A 16,172-nucleotide genomic window follows, 5' to 3' on the forward strand; every position below is an offset into this window, starting at 1 on the left:
TTATTAATGACCTGGATGAAGGGATAGATTGCACCCTCAGCAAGTTTGCAGATGACACTAAGCTAGGGGGAGAGGTAGATACGCTTAAGGGCAGAGATAGGGTCCAGAGTGACTTAGACAAATTGGAGGATTGGGCCACTAGAAATCTCATGAGATTCAACAAAGACAAGTGTAGAGTCCTGCACTTGGGACGGAAGAATCCCAAGCATAGTTACAGGCTGGGGACCAACCAGTTAAGTAGTAGTTCTGCAGAAAAGGACCTGGGGGTTACAGTGGATGAGAAGCTAGATATGAGTCAACAGTGTGCCCTTGTAGCCAAGAAGGCTAATGGCATATTAGGATGCATTAAGAGGAGCATTGCCAGCAGATCCAGAGATGTCATTATTCCCCTTTATTCGGCTTTGGTGAGGCCACATCTGGAGTATTGTGTCCAGTTCTGGGCCCCCCACTACAAAAAGGATGCGGAAGCATTGGAGAGGGTCCAGCGGAGGGCAACCAAAATGATTAGGGGTCTGGAGCATATGACCTACGAGGAGAGGCTGAGGGACTTGGGTCTGTTTAGTCTGCAGAAGCGAAGAGTGAGGGAGGACTTGATAGCAGCCTTCAACTTCCTGAAGGGAGGTTCCAAAGAGGATGGAGAGAGGCTGTTCTCACTAGTGACAGATGGCAGAACAAGGAGCAATGGTCTCAAGTTGTGGTGGGAGAGGTCCAGATTGGATATTAGGAAAAACTATTTTACTAGGAGGGTAGTGAAGCATTGGAATGTGTTACCTAGGGAAGTAGTGGAGTCTCCATCCCTAGAGGTGTTTAAGTCTCGGCTGGACAAAGCCCTGGCCGGGTTGATTTAGATGGGATTGGTCCTGCCTAGAGCGGGGGGCTGGACTTGACGACCTTCTGAGGTCTCTTCCAGGTCTATGATTCTATGATAAGGGGATGGTTGGATGAAATAACATGATCGTGGTAACTAATTGACCATTCATTATCAGTTGGAAATAGGTCAATGGAGGGATGATAGGAGTTGCTATAGGGAACTTTCTGGGTGTCTGGCTGGTGAGTCTTGTCCACATGCTCAGGGTTTAGCTGATCGCCATATTTGGGGTCAGGAAGGAATTTTCCTCCAGGGTAGATTGGCAGAGGCCCTGGAGGTTTTTTGCCTTCCTCTGTAGCACTGGGCACAGATCACAGCTGAAGGACTCTCTGCATGTTGAGGCCTTCAAAGTATTTGAAGGCTTCAATATCTGAGACATAGGTGAGAGGATTATTCTAAGAGGGGTGAGCAAGATTCTGTGGCCTGCACTGTGCAAGGGGTCAGACTAGATGATCATAATGGTCCCTTCTGACCTTAAAGTCTATGAGTCTATGAGTAAGTGGCCGAAGGCGCACTCCACGTGATTGCGGGCCCGGTTGAGGCGGTCGTTGAACCAGGCCCGGTTCTGGTCCGGCCGCCTCGTGTAGGGCCGCATTAGCCAGGGCAGCAGGGGGTAGGCCGTGTCCCCAACGACACATATGGGCATAGGCACATCCCCAACAGTAAACTCTCGCCGGGGGAAGTAGGTGCCTGCCTCCAGCCTGCAAAACAGGCTGGAGTTGCATCGTATGTGGGAGTCGTGTGCCCTGCCGGACCAGCCCGCATAAATGTCTAGGAAGTGGCCACGGTGGTTCATGAGGGCCTGGAGTATGATCAAGCAGTACCCCTTCCTGTTCATAAAATGGGCCACTTGATGCTCTGGTGCCTGGATGGGGATGTGGGTTGCGTCCAGGGCTCCCCCGCAGTTGGGTAACCCGAGGGCAGTGAAGCTGGTCACGGTAGTGTCCACGTCATGCAGGCAGATGACTCTAGGGAGCAGGACGTCATTGATGGCTTGGACGACCTGCAGAAGGGAGCAGAGAAACACAGGGGAACACATCACATAAGGCAGGGGTGAGCGTGCACTTCCTTGGGCTCCCCCCCCCGTGATGCCCTCTGTGCTCTCTCTCACACACACACACACACACACACACACACACACACACACACACACACACACACACCAGGGCCCCATTGCCCTACTGTCCCCCTCCCCCACCAGCAGGCCTGTGCAAGGGAGGGACGGCCCACACCCTTGGGTGACCCAGCCTGGAGTCTTGGCTGCCCCTGGGCATGGAGTACAACACCCTTCCCCCACCCCACTCTCCCTGGGACTTACCTCCATCACGATGACACCACGGTGGATCTGCCTACCCCGAACGGGTGTGCCACCAATCGGTAGCTGTCCGGGGTGGCCAGCTTCCATAGTGCGATGACGACCCTCTTGTCAATGGGGATGGGTGCCTGCATCCAGGTGGTGGCTCTCTGGAGTGCAGGGGCGAGCCAGGCACACAACTCCAGTAACGTCAGCTTTTGCATCCAAAAGTTCTGGAGCCATTGCTGGTCATCCCATTGCCCCAGAACCAGCTGGTTCCACCAGTCCATACTGGTGTCCAGTCTCCACAGTGGCCTCTGCACGCTGGGGTGGGGATGCCACAGGGACACCATGGCCTCCCTGGTGAGGGAGTCCAAATCGATCTGCGCCTCCAGGTCCTGGAACACAAGGGCAGCAGCCTGGAGCACCAGCTGCAGGCACTCCAAAATGGCCGGCAGGGGCCAGAGCAGGCATATGGCCACCCCTGGCTCCATGGCAGACAAAGCAAGGGAGATGAAAAAAACCAAACAAAGGCACTAAGTGACAAAAGGCAGTGGTGACCAAAAAGGCAGAGGGCAACCACCAAAACTGCTACGGCTGACAGTCCCTGCAAGTGGTCCTATCGCACGCAGCAGGAGAAAAACAGCTGTCCAGGGAGATCCTTTTAAACACGTGTCTCAAAGGAGCTGCAGTCCCCACCCCCAGAAAGGGCTGGTGCCCTTTTGCCCTCTTCAAAATGGTTCTGGGCTTCTGCTTTTGCGCAAAAGCGGCCCACCAATGGTTCTGGGCTTCTGCTTTTGCGCAAAAGCGCATCGTTATAACTATAAGTCTGGGACCAATCTAGACGCACTTTTGCGCAAATACTTTTAACAGAAAAACTTTTCCATTAAAAGTATTTCCGCAAAATCATGCCAGTCTAGACATAGCCAAATAGTTTAGTTTAGGCCTAGTCTAGGGAGAAATCACACTTAAAAGAACATCAGAGATGAATGAATCTAGTTGTATATGTTAAAATATAGGAGTATAAATGTTGTTGTAGAACCTATCATTTATATATGAAGCAGCAACAAAGTGGGAAAGTCTGTACAAGGAACACAAGATTTACTACTGCAATAGCTTTGGTTAAAAGTTGTTCATAGCATTCCAAATACTATTTGAAGTACATTATTAAATATTTAATGCTTTTGTATGCATTAAATGTTTATTTTACTAACAAACTGTATGACTGTTCTCTCACTGAAGCAGGCTGAGAACTATTAATCCCTATTTTTCAGGGTTTTACATATAATACACCTGAGAGTTGACCCTACATAATATTTTGTGAGGGAAACAAAAGTCCTGAAAAGACAGAACACTACCAATACGATTTAAGCTGAGGTACAGAAAGAAGTAGAGTGCAATATAATTATACACAGTATTGCCTGAGCATCCCCCAACCATGTTACAGTCACAAAGTTGAAAATCTATTTGTTTCTTGTTCTTTTTTGTTTATTGAGATGCTAGGATGTGTATGGGAATCTATTGATTAATTATCAAAATAATTAGTGATTGCTATCAGGTAACAGGAGCCCTAGACACTTCTGAAACAGACATAATGGTACTAAAAGCTAGGGATAATATGTTTTCTCTTTTGACATCAGTGCATAACTCCCACTGACTTTAACCTCATTACTTAAAAACTTTCCAAATTCCCATGGTAATTAAGGTTTGCAGTTAGCTAACTTCCATATTTACTGTAATCAATCCATTTGCTATAGTGAGTTCAAGGGAATGCTGCAGATTATTTATCTAAAGTAAAATTGCCAGGGTTTTTCATAACCATCATTCTAGATAGATCCAGGAAGAAAAAAAAAACCAGAATGTTTTTCTTATCTGAAATTGCTTCACTTGAAAAAGTTGGGGAAAAAGGGAAATAAATTCGTAAACATATGAGGATTATATTGTCCATATACTGAGAGTTAGAAAAATAGAAATATCTCACACATATTTGTCTTTTTGTTTATTTCCTCTGTACCCTGGGTACTGATCATTTCACAAAGGTTAGGCAAAACAGAAATGTAACTGATGTCAAAATTGCTTCATTTCTTCCCCACACACATATTCTCTTAGATGCTGTACATTTAATTTTGAAAAAAAATCAATAAGCAAAGAAAACATTTGAGAAAAGAAATTGGTCTAGTTGAATCACAGTGCTTTGTGCAATACATATGTCAAATATTTGAGGAAACAAATGGATTTTAACAGAACGTTCTTTTTTTGAAAAAGGGTGGAGCAGGCTGGACATTCAGGCTATGTCTACACTGAAGCGATCTTGTGCAATGCCGCTACGCTGATTATTTTCAGGTTTTTCTTGTGCAAGAAGGGGCCGTGTAGACAGCTCCTTCTTGTGCAAGAGCCTCTTCTGCAAAATGGCAGCTCATTATATATGCAAATGAGTCTTGGCAATATTCCACGCTTAGCCTGATTTGCATAGCTCTGGCGCAAGATCGCACCAGTGTAGACATAGCCTCAGAGTGTGTCTACACAGCAGTGTTATTCCAAAATAACATAGTCCACATCTACGCTACAAGCACTTATTTTGTCATAATGTCAAAATAATGGTGAGCTGGAGGACTTACTCCAACTCCCATAACCCTCATTTTATGAGGAGTAAGGGAAGTTGGAGGAAGAGTAGACTTCCTGCTGTGTAGACAGTGCCAAAAACCAAAATGAGCTATTTCGACCTAAGCTATGCAATTGATATAGTTGATGTTGTGTAGCTTATTTCAGCTTTAGCCTTGCTGAGTAGACATGTCCTCATTCTTACAAATAGAAATGAAGATTAGTGAAACAATTATTATTCTTCCTGGGTTTCTAACTTCATCTCCTCTTTAGAATATTAATTTCCAATTTTAAAATGAAACCTGCTGCTGACATTTTATGCAGACAGAAAATTTCAGCCTAGCTGAGTGGCAATGGCTCTCAGTAAATGTATGCAACAAAACATACACAGTCTTCTTCACTGGTGAATATGAGATTTTGTTTTTGTGCTGATCTCCCTATTATTAAAAAAAAAAAAACCTCCACACAAGCCCCTCCCCCTCAAGCCCTAACAGAGCAAAACCCCAATATGTAAGGCAAACTGCAAAGGCAGAACAAAGCTTGTGCCTGTGAAAATAGGATTTCTGCCTTCAGATTTCAATGTGCTGACCCTGTGGAAACTACTCTGTAGGTTTCCATCTCTGGGAAATAAGAAGCGCAGGGATGGTGTAAGTGAGGGCATGACAACCACAGTCAGTCTAGTCAGAAGAAGGTTTTTGGAAGCTGTGTTGATATTTGGGGCCAGAGGGAGCTAGATAATAGAAAAGAGACAAGGGACACCTGCAGAGATTGTGACCATCTTCAGTTTAAAGGGCATAGTGTCTCTGGCTTCTTCTATGAAAGGTACACCACACCTTTCCCTGAAGAATGAGTAGGAAAATTAATGCACTGAGACTTACAGGAATCACTGTGATTTACAATGCAGGTATGGTCCCCAAGGTTAATTGAACAGAGAAATCAGAAATAACAAGGAGACACCACAGGCAATAATTACTGTGCACACTAGTTTAAAACAACAGAATATTAAGGCAAATCTTATGAAAAGCAAAGAACAGAGTATAGGTGCACACTTCTACTTGACATGCATAATGCATAATTATCTTGTGATGTGAGGGTTGAGTGATTCTAATTTCACTCAAATAATGAAACCAAACCACTTTAGCTTCTTGGTGTTTCTGGCAACTTTCTGTTTTGGTTCTTGTCACTCTTTCAGTTCACTCAACAATCAGCTTCCTGGATGTAAATGACTGGAATTTCTCCTTAGCTGGTGTGGGAAATATTTTTCTTGCAAAGTTAGGAGAACTGAATGAAAAATCTGGAGATGTTTTCTTCTTTGTGTACTTGATTTAAAAACCTGGAACAAAATGAAATGAAAAGCATGGGGCATTTATCATTTGCTAGGACTATCTGGATCTATCTCACCAAATCAGTTCCCTGCCACTGCAGTGGCCTTGTGCATTGGTGCACACTGGTCTCTGTTCTCTGCCCATGGTACTAAATATTTTTGTCTCTGAAAACTGAATATTATGCATATAGTCCAAGTTGTTGGGCTCAGTACAGAAGTAATTGGGTGGAGCTTAATGATCTGTGAAGTGCAAGAGATTAGACTGGAAGATCTGGCAGTCTGTTTTAAACTCTATCAAAATGTTCCTTTTCTCATCCTGATTTATTTCAAAGCATCTTCCCTCCTACACTATTTTCTCCTTTTGGATATGTCACCACTAGAGCTGTTTGAAAAGCTTTGCATCACAATTTTCTCAAAATAAATGGATTTTTGATTAAAAGATGGTTTTCTTCACAGTACTTTTGTTTTGTCCCTGAAAAAAATGGGAAAAAACAGATTCTTTAAATGAAAACATTTTTTCCTCAATTTTTCATGGAAAATATTTGTTTAGCAGGCCTGTGGTCTTCATCTTCTTAGTCTTGTTTATGTGCGCCAGTTTTAACTGAATCTGAAGAGGAAGTAACTATCCTCCTTACTTTTCACTGGCATTTATTTTTTTACAGATTTTTGAAATGTAAACTTGCCAGTCATATTTCCTAACAAAGATGATTTCTAGTATGTGTAGGTCTGTAAGATGATCTGATCCTTTACAGAATGAATTTATAAAGAGACATGAAAAACTGAATGGGAAATGTTATTGTCCATTTTACCTTTCATCTAAGACAGCTGTGTTATATTCCTTTGTTCTGATATCATTCCCTAAAGTGCTGCCCAGAGAAATGCTGATTCTTGTCCTTATACTAAAACAATGGAAACATTACGTTGTCAGAATTGTATAGCAATTGTGGAAATTGGAGCTTTTCCTCGTTCTGCCTTTCAATGTGGCTTTTGGACATGGCTAGTTATTTTAAAGTCCTAAAATAAGTTTAATAAGTAATAAAGTCCTTGTACACTCCAGAAATACACTCCAGGTATGCACAATGTTGTGAAAATTATATTAAAATATGTTTTCAAAAGTCTTACCATACTCACCTCTGTGTCTTCTTACATGCAGGTTCATATGGCTGCAGTTAGGTAATAATGCACAGACCTGCAGATGCTGAAACAAAGAACTCTCAGAAACTATGCATCTTGAAATTAGCCCCAGCTCACTAGAAGTGCTGTGGCGGTAACCTTACATTAGATTGCCCCCTAATGTCAGGCTAAGAAACATGGGGCCTCAACTCCATACCTCACCAGCAACTGAGCCCCTGTTGATTATCAGGAGAGGAGTCAGATTCTCTACTACCACCCCTAGATCCCTAACTTATCCTTTTTGGATTAAACCCTAAGAGGCATTGAGAAATTTAATTTGCTAATGTATACAAACTGTTTGCTAAGAATAAATTCCCATGCTGTCCATTTTGCAAATATGTTCAAGCTATTTGCGTAACAGTGAATGGAGCTGACACTTTAATTTGTTTAGAAAGCCCTGCACGATGTTTGCTCATTTGTGACTAATTTCTAAAACACTGGCACACTTTTAAAACATATTAGTTTAACTTTTGCAAAACTCTGCCTGACTGACTCTTGCAGAATTATATTACTAAGTCTTCTCTTCCACTTTTCATGGACTTGCTGTCCTTATAGGTCAAGCCTCCTATGGTGTGAATGTATAATTGCCAGCTCAGTTGTCATTAGTGCTGGAAGATAAACGTGTATCAAGAGGGAAATACATTCCTTACTAGGTGAAAAGGGGAAGCTAGGGCTGGAAATCAAGTAGATGCTTAGCTGACTCTTGAGTATTACTGAGTTGATAACAATATATTTGTTGCTCAGTTGATTTGCTTTTGTGTCTAGTTATACATTACTGGAAAAGTACAGTTTAATCTGTAAATACTAGCTCCCATAGAAAGTGATTTTGGTGATTCAGATGGTAGTACTCATCTCTCCCTGAGTTTGTGCTGAATGAATGCTATATTATATTGCTAGTGGCTACTCAACTGCTGGGAATGTCAAATGAAAATGGAGATGTAAATTTGGACTCCTACCATTTGTGTTTACTTAGGTAGTTCACTCACAAACATTCAACAAAATCATTAGTTGGGCCCCCCTAAAATCTTGAGATTCACTTTAGAATCATGGGATTTAAAAACAAACATAAGATTTATTTTCTTTTTGGTGTTTGAGCCTTTCGGTTCACATTTTCTAGCTTTATTCCAGAAGCCTAAAAGCCAGAAATTAATTTTTTTCTGAACTAAATCTAGGGTTTTAACAACTCCCCCACTAACAGTTACAGGAAAATCACAAAATTTGGTAGCATTGTTCATGAAAGATCTCAAGATGTTTTTTTTTTATGAAAGCTGAATTGTTGAGTTCCTGTATACAGAAATACAGCTCAGGTCATTAAATGCTAATGTCCACCTGTAATTTTGTTTTCATATATTCATAGATTTGAGGACAGAAGGGACATTTAGATCATGAAGTCTGGATTTTCTGTATAATCATAGCCCATTATATTTCATTTAGGTATCTCTGTTTTAAGCCCAGTAACTTGTTCATTGCTAAAGTATATCTTCCAAAAAGGCATCCATTCTTGATCTGAACACATCACAGATGGAGAATCTACCACTTTCCTAGGTAATGTGTTGCAATGATTAATCACTCTGGTGTTTAAAAATTTGTTCCTTAAAATTTGAACTTGTCTGGCTTCAGTTTCCAGCCAAGCAATTTTTCGTTCTTGCTGTGCCTTTCTCTATTAGAGTCCTTTTATTCCCTATATTTTTGCCCTTGACAGTACTTATACACACTAAACAAGTCACCTCTCAGTCTTTTTTAAAAATAACTAACAGATTTAGCTCTTGAAGCTTCTCACTGCACAATGTTTTCTTCAGCTCTCAAATTATTGTGTCTCTTTTCTGCAGCCTCTCCAATTTTTCAGAATCCTTTTTACAAATATGGATACCAAAACTAAATGTAATATTCTAGTACCAGTCTCACACATGCTGTATACAGAGGTAAAAGTAATCCCAGGATCCATACTCCTACTCATTGGCCCTTTCTTTATACATCCCAAGATATATAAAGCCCCCTTTTCCACAACATCACATTGGGAGTTAATGTTGATGACCCCTGTGATCCTTAAATTCTTTTCAGTATCATACCATTCCGTCCACCATTCTCCAATCTATAGGTATGACCACATTCCTTATTCCTAGATGAATAACTTCCATTTGGCTGCATTAAAATGCCTTTTCTTTAAATAGCCCTATAATGGGGGGCAACTCATCATTCCTGCACATCCTGCTGGCTGTGATGGCAATTATCTTTGCTTGCCAGGATGCCTTCCTCTGATGGTGCCTAATCACCATCACTTTTGTTCAAGGATCCATGCTATTCCTAGGACTGCAGCATCCTCAATAACACTGCCCTTGGGCTGCACCACACTCTGTGTTCCCCCTCTTCCAAGGGACCTGCAATCTCTGTCCAGCTACTCCCTTTGTGGCAACTGCAGTCCATTGTCCTGGGGCTACTTCCCATGAAGCTATAGCACCTCCTCTGAACTAGCAGCCAGCCAGCGGGGAGCTCTCTCTAGCTCCCCCATTCCTGCTTACAGAATTGCTCTGTCCCACATGCTGGTGCTCCCTAGGAGCCTGGTCTCCCCTCAGGCTCCAGTCAACTGTTGACTTCTTCTCTGCCCTCCACTCCTTCATATATGAACCTGATTGGCTGCTCTTCTCAGCCCTCTTCTGTTTGGCTGTCTCCAGTGGAGCCTCCATAGGGTTGCTATTAATTCCTTTTCTGTCGGTGAATGGCAGCTCAGCTTCCCCATCACAAGGCCGAGCTTACCAAGTGATCCAGACTGTTCTGAAAGACCACCCTGTCCTCATTATTATTTACCATTTTGCCAGCCTTTGTGTCCTCCGCAAAATTTATCTGCCATGGGATTTTATATTAACTTCCAGATCAGTGATGAAACTGTTCACTAACATCAGGATCAGTATTGATCTCAGTAGAACCTACTAGTTACCTCAGCAGAAACCCACACCCCCAACTGCATGATAATTTCCTATTGAGAACTGCTTTTTGAGATCTGTCAGTTAGCCAGCTGTTAATCCATTTAATATGTACTTTCTAGATATTGTATCATGATAATTTTTAATCAAAATGTTGTGGAGTACTAATTCTTATGTTTACAAAAGTGTAAATATATTACATCTGTATAGCTAATTTTTTCAGCCAAACTTGTAATCTCATCAAAGTATCAGATCAAGTTTGACAAAATGTATTTTCCATAAACCCACACTGACTGTCATTATATTCCTGTCTTTTAATTTTAATTAATTGTATCCCATATTAGCTTTCCTGTTATTTTTCCTAGTCCTGGTGTCAATGTAAATGGCAATTTGACAATTGATAACATAGTCATATCTCTTGCCTTTTTTGAATATTGGCAGAATATTAGCACTTTTCTAGTCTTCTGGAATTTCACTGGCATTCCAAGTTTTATTAAACATTAGTGATCCAGAAATATTTTCAGTCAACTCATTTGTGCAAGTTATCCAGGCTTGCTGATTCATAAAATTCTATTCAATAAGCTACTTTGATCACTTCATGTCCTAAACTGTTATGTGGTGGTGTTGTATCCTGTTAAACAATTGTTGCCTCCCATCTTATATGTAACTGCATATAAAAGATGACCCCTTTGACACAGCCCACGGATTTAGTTTGTTTTAGGTATTTAGTTTGTAAAACACTTTATGTAGTTTAAGAATAAAAGAACAAATATGCAATTTTTAGCCTTGCTCAAATAAGAAGCACAGAAAGGCTGCCTAATAATTTAGAGAGACAAGGTGGATGAGGTAATATCTTTTATTGGGCCAACTTCTGTTGGTGAGAGAGACAAGCTTTCAAGCTTGAAAGATATTGCCTTACCCATCTTGTCTATCTAATATCCTGGGACCACACTGCTACAACAACACTGTATCTATCAATCTAGGCATTTATACTGTCATGTTATATGGAGCCACATTTCTTTTTAAAGGGAAGAAAGAAGCATATATTAGAACCGCAAACAAGCTGGCTTCCTTCTTTTTGACTAGAGACCAGGTTTTTTTAGAACTTTCAGTAAAGCAGACACATGTAGGCTAAAATTCTGTGTGGTGCCTGTAAGAGACAAAGCATACAACTTGTAGACCTAGAAAAGGGAGGCAGGTGGCTTTAAGCCATCTGTGCAGCCCTCTGAATCCTGGGCAGCTCCCAAGGGTGGAAAAACAGCTGGCATAACTTAGGTGACTTTGTGGTCTTGTCTAAGCTATGACAGCCTTCTCAGTACAGCTTTGAGAGTTGCAGCACTGCCTAGAATCTCCACAGCTCTCCCTGCCACAGCCTTGCCTTGTCATGCTCATCACACTCTGGGTGTGTGAAAGGGTCTTTGAAGACATTCATATCATTGCTTTGCAGGGCCTATGTCAGAGAAATCCTTTCTGAGCCGGAACCAATTTTTTACTGCTCCAGCCTTTTCCCTGGCATATGGGAACTAGAGAGCAATGGATATGAAAAGGCAGATGGATTCAGAAGCTGCAGACACCTGCAGTAGTCATTTACTCTCTAATGACTTATCCGAGTGATCTGAGGGAAAAGACAAGAGTGGTGAGACAGCTCGGGATGCTAGGGATGATCTCTGTGGAATGGTAGTGATAGGGTATAAGGACTGCATCCATCTGCCTCTCAAGAGGATTGAGGTAATGGTGCTGTCCTGTCTGTGGCTATGTCTATACTACAGAATTTTTTAGGAAAAACTGCTGTTTTTCTGAAAAAACTCACGGAGCATCCACATCTCAAATGTGTTTTTGCACAAGAAAATCGAAAGAACAGAGGGAGTTTTCTGGCATAGGTATTCCTCATTCTATGAGAAAGAAGGCTTTTTTGTGAAAGAACTCTTTTGCAAAAAGGTGTGTGGAGGGGAAGAGGGTTTTTTTGTGCAAAAAGAAGAAAAAGCAGAGGTGCTTTGGGGGTCATTTTATGCATAGCATCAGAGCTTACTATTGAGAGAGCATCCGTGAAGTCTGAATGCTCTTTTTTGCAAAAGCGCATCACTTTTTCGATGTGCTTTTGCAGTGTGGATGCACTCCTGCACAAGAAGACTTGTGGAAGATTTCCTCCAATAAAAGCTTCTTGAGCAAGTGGCCTGTAGTCTAGACATAGTGGCTGCGTCTAGACTGGCAAGTTTTTCCACAAAAGCAGCTGCTTTTGAGGAAAACTTGCCAACTGTCTACACTGGCCGCTTGAATTTCCACAAAAACACTGACAATCTCATGTAAGATTGTCAGTGTTCTTGCGGAAACGTTATGCTGCTCCCGTTCGGGCAAAAGCCCTCTTGCACAAATGCTTTTGCACAAGAGGGTCAGTGTAGACAACGCAATATTGTTTTGCGCAAAAAAGCCCCTATCGCAAAAATGGCAATTGAGGCTTTCTTGCGCAAAAGCGCGTCTAGATTGGCACGGACACTTTTCCGCAAAAAGTGCTTTTGTGGAAAAGTGTTCGTGCCAATCGAGACGCTCTTTTCTGCAAATGCTTTTAACGGAAAAACTTTTCCGTTAAAAGCATTTGCGGAAAATCATGCCAGTCTAGACGTAGCCAGTCTGTGTGTCCCCAAGATACAGAATCAGGAAAGAATCTGCCTTTGGTATTGGAGCAACTCTTCCCTCATTGCCTCCTCAGTGTAGTCACTGACCCTCCCCAATATATCAGTTCCCTGACTGGATATTGCTTGGTAATAGAGATAGTTGCAGTGGGTGGGCTGCCAGTGACCTGAGAACACAAATGGCAGCAGCATCCTTATTTTAACTGGCAGGCTCATGCATTAGACCGGGGTGGGGAACCCAAGGCCCGGGGGTTGGATGTGGCTCCTGGCTTGCCTGGATACAGCTCAGAGCTCCCTCAGCATTGGGGAGCTTGTGGTAGTGCTCCAGGCCCCCCATAGTTTGCCCGCCATGGGGCTGGAGCACACAAAATCTACTAGTCTGGGCTCCCCCCAGGCTCTGGTGCATTTTTTTTGCTTCTCACTTGTGTGTGGTTCCTAACTGATTTTTCTGTGGGTCAGTGACCCGCAATCCACAAAAGGTTCCCAGCACTACACTAGACAGATCATTCTGAATATTAACTGACAGTGCTGTGTCTCAGAGCTGACTATCCAGTCTAGTTTCTGACCAGGTCCCAGGCTGCAGAGCTCCTGTTCAATATGTCTTTTACTGCATCCCTATTTCCATTTGTGCATGTTCCATTGCCTGCTGGTACTGATACTGTTCCCCCCTGGGAGCCTCCAGCTTTCTGTGAAAGGTTTGGGAGTTAGAAAAAGGGGGGTACTGATGTCAGGGTGTACTTCCTCCCACCACTTCTGTACCCCATCTCCACATAGGGAAAAGGGGGTGAAGGGAGCTTGTCAATGCAAATCTCTGTCGCTGTCATACAGTGTGGGTGTCTCTGTCGTTGTTATTCTCTCACATACACATTGTCCTGCACTCTCATTGCCTGACCCAACACATACATGGGGGGTTGTTGTTACTACTTTTACTGCTTGCAAAGTGTGTCATTTTTGGTTTTTGACTGGTCTGTGCATTTCAGCATTTTCATTTCTCTCTTATGCTTAAATTTCATTCTTTGAATAGTGAGTTCTAAAAATGCCTAACCTGCCATGGCTGGAGTAATTATACCTGTGATAATGGCTGCTACAGGAAGTGGCTGACATGTCCCTGCAGCCCCTGAGAAAGGCAGAGCAGGAGATCTCCCTGTGCTGTCCTTGCCTGTACACACTCTCCTACAGCTCCCATTGATCAATAATGGGGAACTGTAGCCAATGGAAGCTGTGGGCTCAGTGTCTGTACATGAGGAGTAGCACATGAAGCCATTGCTGTACATGCCAGCTGCTTTCAGGAGTGGTGCAGGGCCAGGGCCAGGGCAGGAGTAAGCCTGCTTTAACCCCACTGCTCCACCAGAAGCCATCTCAGTTAGGTGGTGCTTAGCCAGAGACTGCCTCCTGAACTCCTACCCCAGCCCTGAACCTCCTCCTGCACCCAACCTCCTACCCTAGACATGAGTTCCCCTGCACCCAAATTCCTTCCCAGAGCTTGCACCCTGAAACCCGTCCTGAATCCCAATCCTCCACCCTGGGCTAAGCCCAGAGCCCCTCCCACATTCTGAACCCTTTGGCCTGAGACTAAAGCCTGCACCCCGACCTCCTATCCCAGCCTGGTGAAAGTAAATGAGGTTCAGGGAGGAAGGGAGATGGAGTGAACAAGGTGAAGCCTCAGAGAAGGGGTGAAGCAGGGGCAGGGCCTCAGAGGGGGTGGGAAGGAAGAAGGGCAAGGGTATTTGGGTTTGAGGTATATCTTACATTGCACTTATATAGGAAAACTGATCGTGTGGCTAAAAAGGTTGGAGACCACTATACTATATCATATTCACAGTGTCAGTTTTCCATAAATTCTGTAATTATTTCTAGAATTGTTCAACACATTTTCAAAATAGCAGTAAGCAGGAATTTACTGCGTTGGCAAAAAGTCAAAAAACAATTTGCACTACCTACCCAATTGCCTCTTCGAAGACCACAGGCCTTTTACTCTCCTTTGTTTATTGTAATAGAATAGTGTAGTTTAGCATGGAATGAGTTAAATACCATTACATTCAGTTTAAATCTAGGTTTTGTGGTAGAACCAGGCTTTTCTCAATATGCCTGCATAGGTGTTTTGCATTTTGAGTGAATATTTCTCTTAGATGGAGCATTACTAAGTATTCCCATGACCTTTCAAATGTGTAGTCTGCAAAGTCCCAGAAGAGATACCACGGTGGCCATTGTACTCCTACAAATCTGTTTTACATGTATAATACTATCTGTGCACACGATGCTTTTGAACTGTCAGATTTACCTCACAGGTTTGTGAAATGCCTGTTAAAAACAGAAATAGTTTGCTGTTGTATAACAACAATTTAAATGTTTTTCTCGCTGTACTATGTCCATGATTCCTAAACCATTGATTAGTTTAGGCCCTTAAGGTTGGATACTGATCTGATCCATGCCTGGTGAAAACTAAATCATGGATAAAAACTCCTCCTTGCTAAGCGACAATGCCTTAAATCTACCAAAAAAAAGTTTGTGAACTGTCCATTGTTTGCTTTGTTAGACATTTGTGTGGATCTGTGTGCTATTTTCTATACCTCGCAGAATGTTGGTTTGGTAGCAACATGAAAATTTGAGGATATCTCCTTGGTAGGAGACCCAGATCATATTTGCTGCTTAGCACATTAATTTCTGATTATACATGACCTTTGTTTCAAAACATAATTTCAACCTTTTCACCTAGATCAGTGTCTGGTGGATAAAACAGCACATCTTCAGAGGCAAAATTGCTTCATCTGCTCAATTTGTAACTATTTCAGTAGTATCTTTGGAGAATAAAAATGAAAAGATGTAGGAGGATCCTGTAAAGGTATTTTTTGAATTTTCTTTCAAGAGCAACAGGCTAAAATTAGCTTTTCATAAGTAAGTGCAATTCTGGTTGTATCCCCTTACAACATGGCTGAATATGGTGTAAAGGTTTATTAACATTTTATAAACAATAATATCCAAATAAACATAAAATAGACTGATGGAAATATACATTTAAATAAATGGTCATTATGTGGGAATGGATATTATGTGCTTTACAAACATGTTATGAATATAATAAAATGTATCAGTCTCATATATTGCTAACCTTGATTCAAAATTAGAATAAATTAAGAATATTAAATAATATGGTTTTAAAGATAAAATTAAGTGAGAGTCACAACAAAGGAAATGACTATATATGGTCAAAGGAGTCCCAGCCATCAAAACACAAAGAGCCAATGTTAAGAAAAAATTAGTTCAAAGATGTCAACAAGTTTCCAAGTGTCAGAGAAAAAAGTTACATGCTACACTTTTTGGCATAATTTCTCCAATTTGTGTGATGTTCAGAACATGGTAC

At 42.1% G+C, this 16,172-nt stretch overlaps 1 long non-coding RNA gene across 1 annotated transcript in view; it reads right to left on the bottom strand.

Moving 5' to 3' along the window:
• Positions 1–4,144: 4,144 nt before the first annotated feature.
• Positions 4,145–16,172, bottom strand: part of LOC112545825 (uncharacterized) — a 29,318-nt gene continuing 17,290 nt past the window's right edge. The window contains exons 2-3 of the long non-coding RNA XR_003089372.2: positions 7,219–7,285; positions 4,145–6,096 (exon numbers count right to left, since the gene is read on the bottom strand). This is a non-coding gene — a long non-coding RNA (uncharacterized LOC112545825). The remainder of the gene's footprint in view (positions 6,097–7,218; positions 7,286–16,172) is intronic.

The sequence above is a fragment of the Pelodiscus sinensis genome, chromosome 4 (assembly GCF_049634645.1).
Source record: "Pelodiscus sinensis isolate JC-2024 chromosome 4, ASM4963464v1, whole genome shotgun sequence".
Taxonomy (NCBI): domain Eukaryota; kingdom Metazoa; phylum Chordata; order Testudines; family Trionychidae; genus Pelodiscus; species Pelodiscus sinensis.